Consider the following 10,373-nt stretch of genomic DNA (forward strand, 5'->3'; position numbering starts at 1 on the left):
TTGGCCACACAAAAAACAAATATCACGGAAGAAATACGAGGCTACAATAATCAAGCATGAATATAATTTCATAGATCTGATCATAAATTCACAATTCATCAGATCCTAACAAACACACCGCAAAAGAAAGAGTTACATCAAATAGTTCTCCACGAGATGATGTATATATTTCTCGCTCCTCGTTGGTTACCCCAAGTGGAAGGTTGAGATGTAGTCAGCAGCAAGTTTTCCCTCACACGGAGACTGTAGGGTTTATCAAACCAGGAGGACTCCTAGGACCAACAAGTAGGTGTCTACTGTCCTGGCTAGCAAAAGACGTGGACCTGCACACACAACAAATAAATTTGCTCCCAATGAGTACAGAGAGGTTGTCAATCTCTCTGACCTTGTAGTTTGCAAAGGATCAAAACACAAGCGGGAATATTAGTAGTGATTGCAACAAAAAAAGTAAATGAAAACGGTAAATAATGGAGGTGTAAACGATGGTGGTGATATGGACCGGAGTCACATGATGTTCACTAGTGATGTCTCTCTCCCAAAAAACGATAAACAACTATGCTTGGGTAAACAAATTACAGTTGGGCAATTGACAGAATTATGAACGCACCGCAATGCTAATTATGCTACTTGATAGTTAGAGGTTCAATAGTAATGGGTAGTACGCTAAGACAAGTAGACCATTTATTAATCAGCATCTACTTACTAATCATCCACCTTGAGATATCTATCCAGAACATATCGTCGGTATTAAGTTGTGAGCCCCACCCAAAGTGTAAACTCAAAGCAACGAACAACTGCATTAACGAACTATGCGTAAGGTAAACAATCCTTGCAACTGTGGTCACAAGCACCATTGTTTTATCCATGGTGGCAACGACACATCCCCTAGTCTCATGTTTCTGTCACTCAAGCTAGACATCAAGGGGCATGAACCCACAATCATGCATAACGCTCCCTCTTGGAGTACAATCTAGTACTCGACCAAAGCAATAAATAGCAATGGAGAACATGCATGAATCACTAAGGAACATAATATAAAAGGATAATCAAATATATAACTTATAACAATATGAAAATAATCTCATAGTCCATCGGGTCCCAACAAACCGAGCATAGCAATAGCAAGAGAATTACATAGATGCCTTGATCATGTAGGGCAGCTCACAAGGGCTAATCATGGAAGCACAAGATTGGAGAGAAGACATCACATAGCTACTGGTCATGGACTCATGGTCCAAGGAGGACTACTCACGGCACGTCCGAGAAGCGTCCATGGCGGTGGAGAAGATCCTGGAGGTCAATCCTCCCTCCGGCAGGGTGCCGGGAAGAGGTCTCCTGACGCTCCCGATCTCGGAAGCACTGCGGCGGTGGAACGATGGAGAAATTTGCGATTCTCGATCCCGTATAGGGTTTTCCTCGTCAAGGGGTGAATATAGGCGAAAGGAGGGCGTGGGACCCACCCAGTCGGCCTCCCGGCGCGGCCTGGGGGTGGGCCGCGCCCACAGGTCGCCTGGGCGGCCCCTGGCCCCCCTCTACCCCCCTTTCGTGCTTCATGAAGCTTCTCGTGTGCTGATTTTTATATATTTTTCTCGGGATTTTTGGGGCTTCGAAAAATTGGGTAAAACCCCCTGCAAAAAAAGACATCAGCACACAAAAACTGGCAGTGGGTACACTGAGTTAGTAGGTTAGTCCAAATATGTGTAAAAATATATAAAAGTGTTGCAAAACATATAACAATGTCACCCAAAAGATCATGGAACAAGCGGAAATTATAGATACGTTTGGGACGTATTAGGAGACCATTGTATTGAGAGGCAAAACAAGAGAGAAAGCCATCTAGCTACAAACTACGGACCCGTAGGTCTGATATGAACTACTCACTCATCATCGGAGAAGCACCAATGAGGATGATGAACCCCTCCATGATCGTGTTCCTCTCCAGAACGGGCTCTAGATTGGATTTCATGGCTTCTCGAACTTGCGGCAGCTGAACCAATTTTCCGTCCACTCCCCTAGGGTTTCTGGAATATTGGGGGTATTTATGGATCTCACAGGCGGTGCAGGAGGCGCTCGAGGCCCCCACTAGGCACCAGGCCGCGCCAGGGGCCTTGGGAGCGCTCTGGTGGCCAGTTTGTTGCATGGGCCTCCTCTCGTGATCATCCTTGGATCCCAAGTTTCCTTCTGGTCCAAAAAAATCTTCGTAAAGTTTCGTGGCATTTGGACTTCATCTGATATTGACTTTCTACGAAGGAAACGAACATAAAAAACAGCAACTAGCACTAGGCACTGTGTTAATAGATTAGTCCTAAAAAATGATATAAAGTTGTTATAAAATGGTCATAAAATATCCAAGAATGACAATATAACAGCATGGAAAAATCAAAAATTATAGATACGTTGGAGACATATTAACCCACTTGCCGCACACTCCTCTGCAACTCTGCACCTCATCAACTTCTATCGCGGCGGCCACCCTAAGCTCGACAACAGGCGGAGGTCGCACTCGAAATGGCACGGGATTTCACCGGTACCGCTTATCGCCGCCTATCTGCACTGACTTTTTCGACTTTGGTAGATTGGGGTTTTCTACCGGGTTGGCCAAGGATTTGCTTCATGGAGAAGGTACTTAATTTAGCGAAATATTCACTCATTTCTTATCGTAGTATGTCCGTCATTCTTAATCAATCAATGGAAATCACCGTAAATTCACATTTTTCATTCAAGTGTCCACAGTGCGAGCACAAATTAGGTAAGTGTGGTCGCGGCCGGTCGGAAACGAAGTTCTATCTCACCATTCCAGATGACTTCAGGGAGCGCTTGGTATGTTCAATCTCACCCTACCACAGTCGTCATTGCCTACATTTATGAACATATGTATTATATTGCTACATTTGGATAAAAGGTACGGTGGCACACGTAGCCTAGACGTCGAAGACGATTTTTTTCTTTCTAAATTAGGCAAATTAATGATGTATTGTTTAATCAGTTACTCTCATATTTGCATCAAATATTTGTTACATTATCTATTTATGATTTTATACTTTGAACTTTGCTTTGAGCTATATATTCTTATGTTCTCTAAGTTACTCTCATATTTGCATGTTGCTCTGTTATTTCAATACATCTAATGTACGATCTTAATTTTCATTTCAACCAGTACATCCCTTGCTTTGCAAGAACATGAGTAGAAGGAAATCTTGGGCTTTACTTTGGTGATGACTCTATAGATGTCATATTGACAATGTAGCATGGATTTACAATGACAGTTAGCATAAAACTTGATAAATATGGTCACTCCTATTTTGATGCGGACCTTTGGAGAAAATTTTCTAAGTTTATGAACTGAAAGCTCACAACAAAATTCTAGTGCGTGCACCACAGCCTGGTCTAATAAACATGGATGTTTACTTCCCCGATGTCATCAGTCGATCACAGTCTGATCGAGGGTTGTGTTCTTTCAACTTTCCCCATGCTGGTATATTACTTTGCAAAATCGGGGTATTTGTTCTGACTAACTGATCAATATTTAAGCAATCAATTGTGGTTATGTTTTCTGACTCCATTCCTAGGGAGTAATAAATTATATTTACCAACTTATGCCCACTATATATTTTGTTGTCATATTCTGAATAAATTATACTTTTCCACCTTTCAAGCAGGATATGATGGATGCATAGTTAACGACATGTATGTTACTCGGTGTACCAAATTTCACTCGAAAGACTTGAAGCATGTCATAAAATTTGTTGATAATCTGACAGAGATAGGAGAGTGTACGAACACTGGACTTTGGATGGGATTAATTCTACCTATGGTGCACACGTTGAACAAGACCATTTGTGTGCACAAAACATTAGTACAAAGTCTTATTTTTTGTTGATGTTTATAAACTATATATATATTCAACGATATGTTACAATTGGTTTTTATTCTACATTGCAACACAAATTGCCTGCTCGAGATGTTCCTGAATCGATTTCCCGACGTGGTCAGATTATACTTGTGCCTGCTAATAACGCCAAAGTGATTGCAAGGTACTGCATTTCCCACATAAATGGAACCAATCAAATTGAAAAGTTCTTGCTTGTCGTGGCAATGCATCTACATTAGAAAATTGGAGACAATGTTCTACTCATGCTATACCAAGGCATAGGAGGATTCTTCCTTTTCATTGATGAGATGTCGAGTCGCCGTGATCAAGCTGCTTCTAGCGGATAGTTGTGGTTGTTGGCCCTCTGCCTCTTAAAATGTGTCAATTGTTACTATGTTAAGTATGTAGATATGGACCATATGGTTGTCAAAATTGTGAAGTATCATGTTACCAAGATCGTCCTTTTCTCGAATAGTGTCACCACTATATATACATGTTACTGAAATGTTGTCAGCCAAATTCTTAAATTTTCATGGAAAGTATCGTACACGGTTCATTCAGTTTAAGTGTGTGCCCTGTACAGTAGAGGATGTCCATGTTTTCGACGTGGCGGTCAACATAGATGTCCAGAAGGAATCTACATATTAACTGTCCATGTTGCAAATTGAGATATTATATGGATAGGCCAGCCCATACAATTGACATATTTGACATGCATGAACAAATCAAAAATTCGACGAGTAATTTACAAATCATAAGCTCGCCAATTACAAGAATATAGTGTACCGCACATGCACAAAAGAGCTACTGTGCACCTCACACTGATCCACCATGCATATCAGCCATCATCCATCAGTGTGTCGACCATGGGCTTAGTGGCAACGGAGGCTGCCAAGTCGATGACCTACACACCTTGATCAATCGAGGCTGGGGCAGAATCGACATCGGGGATTGTCGATACTGCCTCGGGTGCAGCGCTCACCAGGGCTAACGCGCTCGCCTCTTGTGCCCCAGCGACGTTCGGCGAGACAACGTTAGCTCTCGCAAGGGCTGTCGTGACGCCCCCCAGGCATGCCCCGACAACGTCCGGTGTTGCACCCTCCTCCATCTTAGACATAAGCCTACGCCTTGTACGGCGGCTGCCACGACCGCAGTTGTCCTTGTGTCATCTCGGTTCCTGCTTCGCCATTTGCGCCGTCTGCCGCATGCTATGTCGAGCCAGCAGTATCGCCCGTCGGTGATCCCTGTCCGCTTTTAGGAAAACCCTGGCTAACCCGGCAGCTTGCTCGGACCACATTTCCTGCTTTCTTTGGCCGTCGTTGGGAGAGACGACGAAATGGCCGTCGACTGCCAAGCCGACCATTGTGCCTTCAGCCTCGATTCTGCAGTCGCACAACTTCATCCTGTCGTCGGCCGTTGGGGGTATGCTGGTATGTGTGGGTAACTAGCTAGCAAGTGGATCAATAGCGAGTCACCGTCGGCGGCCATTGTTGTGGTTATTTATAGCTAGGAGCTCGCTAGGGGATTGGGGATTTTACAATTCATCAATGTGGAGCGCGGGAAGCCTTACCTAGAGTGCGGGTAGACTATAAGTGAAGCACACAACCCGACAACCGTATGTGGTGTCATGTGTTATCACACACGTGTTAACATAAGCAAACGTATGTGTAACTTACTAATCATCACACATGAGTACTCGCATACGCATCGTGTGCGATATTGCTAGCCACCGCAAGCAACTAATTTGCATTTTTCAAAGTTTTTTCTACACACAGAATCACATACGAATTAACTCTAGTAACCGTATGTGTTATATTTTCTCCTCGCAAACAGTTCATACGAGTGGGTTGTTTGCTGTGTATATGACATGCATCTTGTTTACACGAATTGTTTATGCTATTTTGGCTCATCGCAAATAGTTCATATATGTGAGTTGTATGCCACATATTACACACATCTTGTTAAACTAAACCGTTTCCGTGTGTTTCCTAATCGAAAACAGTTCGTCCGAGTGAACCGTATGTCGTATATCGCACACACCTTCATCCGGTGACTGTTTCTATTGCATTCCATAATAGCAAACAATTCATCTGAGCAAACTGTATGTCGTATATCGCACACACCTTGATATAGTTGCTCGTTTCTATTGTTCTCCTTCATCGCAAACAGTTCTTATGGATTAACCGTATGTCACACATGCACATGCAAGTATAATATGAACCGTGTTTGATGTCTCCGCCATCGCAAACATTTTGCATCTTTTTTTTACGTTTTTTACATCACCGTTTGTGATTAATGCATCGTACACAATTTCATTGAAGGGGCTCTAAATTGTAGTGTCGCGTTAGCAGCATCCTGAAGTAGTGACTACTTCATACTGAAGAGGATGTCATGGGGAAGATTGGATCTAGTTACTAGAAGTGCATGGCCGCACTCCAAATGCTTGCATATGGCACGACCGCCGATTCCTGGGAGGAGTACCTACACATGTCTGAGAGCACATGCGGAGATGCCATGATCAAGTTTGCAACTATCATGGTCGAGGTTCGGACCTCTGTATCTGAGAGAACCAACTATGGCAGACACTGAGAGGCTCTTGGCAATATCAGAAGCAGGAGGGTGGCCAGGTTTGATTGGATCTCTTGACTGCATGCATTGGAAATGGTAGAACTCTCCGAAGGTCTTACAAGAGCAATATCAGGGTCATGTTAAGAAGCCCACCATCATTCTTGAAGCAGTTGCATCACGGGATCTTTGTGTTGGAAATATGCCCTAGAGGGAATAATAAATTGGTAAGTACTATATTTCCTAGTTCATGATAATTGTCTATTATTCATGCTATAATTGTATTAACCGAAAACCGTAATACATGTGTGAATATATAGATCACAATGTGTCCTTAGTGAGCCTCTAGTTTGCTAGCTCGTTGATCAATAGATGATCATGGTTTCTTTATCATGGACATTGGATGTCATTGATAACGGGATCACATCATTGCGGAATGATGTGATGGACAAGACCCAATCCTAAGCATAGCACTAGATCGTGTTGTTCGTGTGCTAAAGCTTTTCTAATGTCAAGTATCATTTCCTTAGACCGTGAGATTGTGCAACTCTCGGATACCGTAGGAGTTCTTTGGGTGTACCAAACATCACAATGTAACTAGGTGATTATAAAGGTGCACCATGGGTATCTCCGAAAGTGTGTGTTGAGCTGTACGAATCGAGACCGGGATTTGTCACTCTGTGTGACGGAGAGGTATCTTTGGGCCCACTCGATAATCCATCATCATACTGAGCTCAGTGTGACTAAGGGGTTAGCCACGGTATGATGTGTTACGGAACGAGTAAAGAGACTTGTCGGTAACGAGATTGAACAAGATATAGGGATACCGACGATCGAATCTCGGGCAAGTATCATACCGATAGGCAAAGGGAATTGCATACGGGGTTGATTGAATCCTTGACATCATGGTTCATCCAATGAGATCATCGTGGAACATGTGGGAACCAACATGGATATCCACACCCCGATGTTGGTTATTGGCCGGAGAGATGTCTCGGTCATCTCTGCATGTCTCCCGAACCCGTAGGATCTACACACTTAAGGTTCGATGACGCCAGGGTTATAGGGAAATAATGTACATGGTTACCGAAGGTTGTTCGGAGTCCCGTATGAGATCCCGGACATCACGAGGAGCTCCGGAATGGTCCGGAGGTAAATATTGATATATAGGATGAGAGGTTTTGGACACCGGCAATGTTTCGAGCGTCATCGATAACGTACCGGGACCACCGGAAGGGTTCCGAGGGGACCACCAGGAGGGGCCACAGGTCCCAAAGGCTAGCATGGGCCAAAAGGTGGAAGGGAACCAGCCCAGAGTGGGCTGGTGCGCCTCTTACCTAGGCCCAAGGCGCAAGGAGAGGTGGAGGGGGGCAAACTCTAGGCGCGGGAGGGCCCAAGGCCCATCTGGGTGTGCCACCCCTCCTCTCCCTGCCCTGGTCGCCGCCCTCCTGGCCATCTAGGGCTGCCGCCACCCCTAGGGAGGGAACCCTAGGGGTGCGCACCCTCTCCCCTCCCTCCTATAAATACCCGAGGTATTGGGGTGATTTGAGACACGAATTCTCTCTCTCTCGGCGCAGCCCTGCCCCTCTCTCTCCTCGTCCTCCGCACACCTTAGCGAAGCTCTGCCGGAGAACCACGTAGCTCCACCGCCACCATGTTGTCGTGCTGCCGGAGCTCTCTCCCTCAACCTCTCCCTTCTCCTTGCTCGATCAAGGTGATGGAGACGTCATCAGGCTGCACGTGTGTTGAACGCGGAGGTGTCGTAGTTCGACACATAGATCGGAATCCACCACGATCTGAATCGTTGTGAGTACGACTCCATCAACCGCGTTCATGATAACGCTTCCGCTTAGCAATCTTCAAAGGTATGAAGATGCTCTACAACCTCTCTCGTTTCTGGTTTCTCCATAGATAGATCCTTGTATGGCGTAGGAAAATTTTAGAATTTACTACGATCCCCAACAGTGGCATCCAAGCCAAGGTTCTATGCATAAATTCTATGCACGAGTAGAACACAAAAGTTGTGGGCGCTGATTTTGTCAATTGCTTCCCATTACTAGTCTTATCTTGATTCGGCGGCATCGTGGGATGAAGCGGCCTGGACCGACTTTACACGTACTCTTACGTGAGACTAGTTCCACCGACTGACATGCACTACTTGCATAAGGTGGCTAGCGGGTGTCTGTCTCTCCTACTTTAGTCAAATCGGATTCGATGAAGAGGGTCCTTATGAAAGGTAAATAGCATTGGCATATCAACGTTGTGGCTGTCACGTAGGTAAGAAGTGTTCTTGCTAGAAACCCAAATCAGCCACGTAAAACTTGCAACAACAATTAGAGGACGTCTAACTTATTTTTGCAGGGTATGCCATGTGATGTGATATGGACAAAAGAATGTGATGTTACATATGTGATGTATGAGATTGACCACGTTCTTGTAATAGGATTCACGACTTGCATGTCGATGAGTATGACAACCGGCAGGAGCCATAGGAGTTGTCTTAATTTATTGTATGAGATGCAACACCATGTTGATTACTTTACTTTATCGCTAACGGTTAGCTATAATAGTAGAAGTAATAGTTGGTGTGACGACTTCATGGAGACACAATGATGGAGATCATGGTGTCATGCCGGTGATAATGATGATCATGGTGCCCCGAAGATGGAGATGCAAGGAGCAAGATGAAAATGGCCATATCATGTCACTATATGATTGCGTGTGATGTTTATCATGTTTTACATCTTATTGTTTAGAACGACGGTAGCAAAGATAAGATGATCCCTCATTAAAATTTCGAGATATGTATTCCCCTAAGTGTGCACCTTTGCGAAGGATCGTTGTCTCGAAGCACCACGTGATGATCGGGTGTGATAGATTCTAACGTTTGCATACAACGGGTGAAGCCATTTTACACGTGCAAAACACTTAGGTTGACTCGACGAGCTTAGCATGTACAGATATGGCCTCGAATATGGGAGACCGAAAGGTCGAACATGAGTCGTATGGTTGATACGATCAGCATGGAGATGCTCACCATTGATGACTAGTCCATCTCACGTGATGATCGGACACGGGCTAGTCAACGTGGATCATGTATCACTTGGATGACTAGAGGGATGTCGAACTGAGTGGGAGTTCATTAAATAATTTGATTAGATGAACTTAATTATCATGAACATAGTCAAAAGGTCTTTGCAAATTATGTTATAACTTGCGTTGTAGCTCCATGGGTTTTTGATATGTTCCTAGAGAAAACTTAGTTGAAAGATAGAAGTATCAATTGTGTGGACTAGGTCCGTTAATTGAGGATTGTCCTCATTGCTAAGCAGAAGGCTTATGTCCTTAATGCACCGCTTGTTGTGCTGAACCCCAAGCATGGTTTGTAGATGTTGCAAACATCTGACATACACGTCTTTGATAACTACATGATAGTTCAATGCATATTGCTTAAACGGCTTAGAATTGAGGTGCTAAAGACGTTTCGAACGTCGTGGACATATGAGATGTTCCAAGAGAAGGAATTGGGATTTCATACTCGTGTCCTTGCTGAGAGGTATGAGACCTACAACAAGATTCTTTGTCTACAAAGTAAAGGAGAAAAGCTTAATAGTTGAGCATGTGCTCAGATTGTCACAGTACTACAATCGCTTGAATCGAGTGGGAGTTGATCTTCCAGATGAGATAGTGATAGTTCTCCAAAGTCACTGCCACCAAGCTACTAGAGTTTTGTGATGAACTATAAAATATCAGGGATGGATATGATAATCCTTGATCTATTCGCGATGTTTGACGCCGCGAAAGTAGAAATCAAAAAGGAGCATCAATTGTTGATGGTTTGTAAAACCGCTAGTTTCAAGAAGGGTAAGGGCATGAAGGGATACTTCATTAAACAGCAAACCAGTTGCTGCTCTATGAAGAGATTCAAGGTTGAACC

Source organism: Hordeum vulgare, chromosome 3H (genome assembly GCF_904849725.1).
Source record: "Hordeum vulgare subsp. vulgare chromosome 3H, MorexV3_pseudomolecules_assembly, whole genome shotgun sequence".
NCBI classification, from domain to species: domain Eukaryota; kingdom Viridiplantae; phylum Streptophyta; class Magnoliopsida; order Poales; family Poaceae; genus Hordeum; species Hordeum vulgare.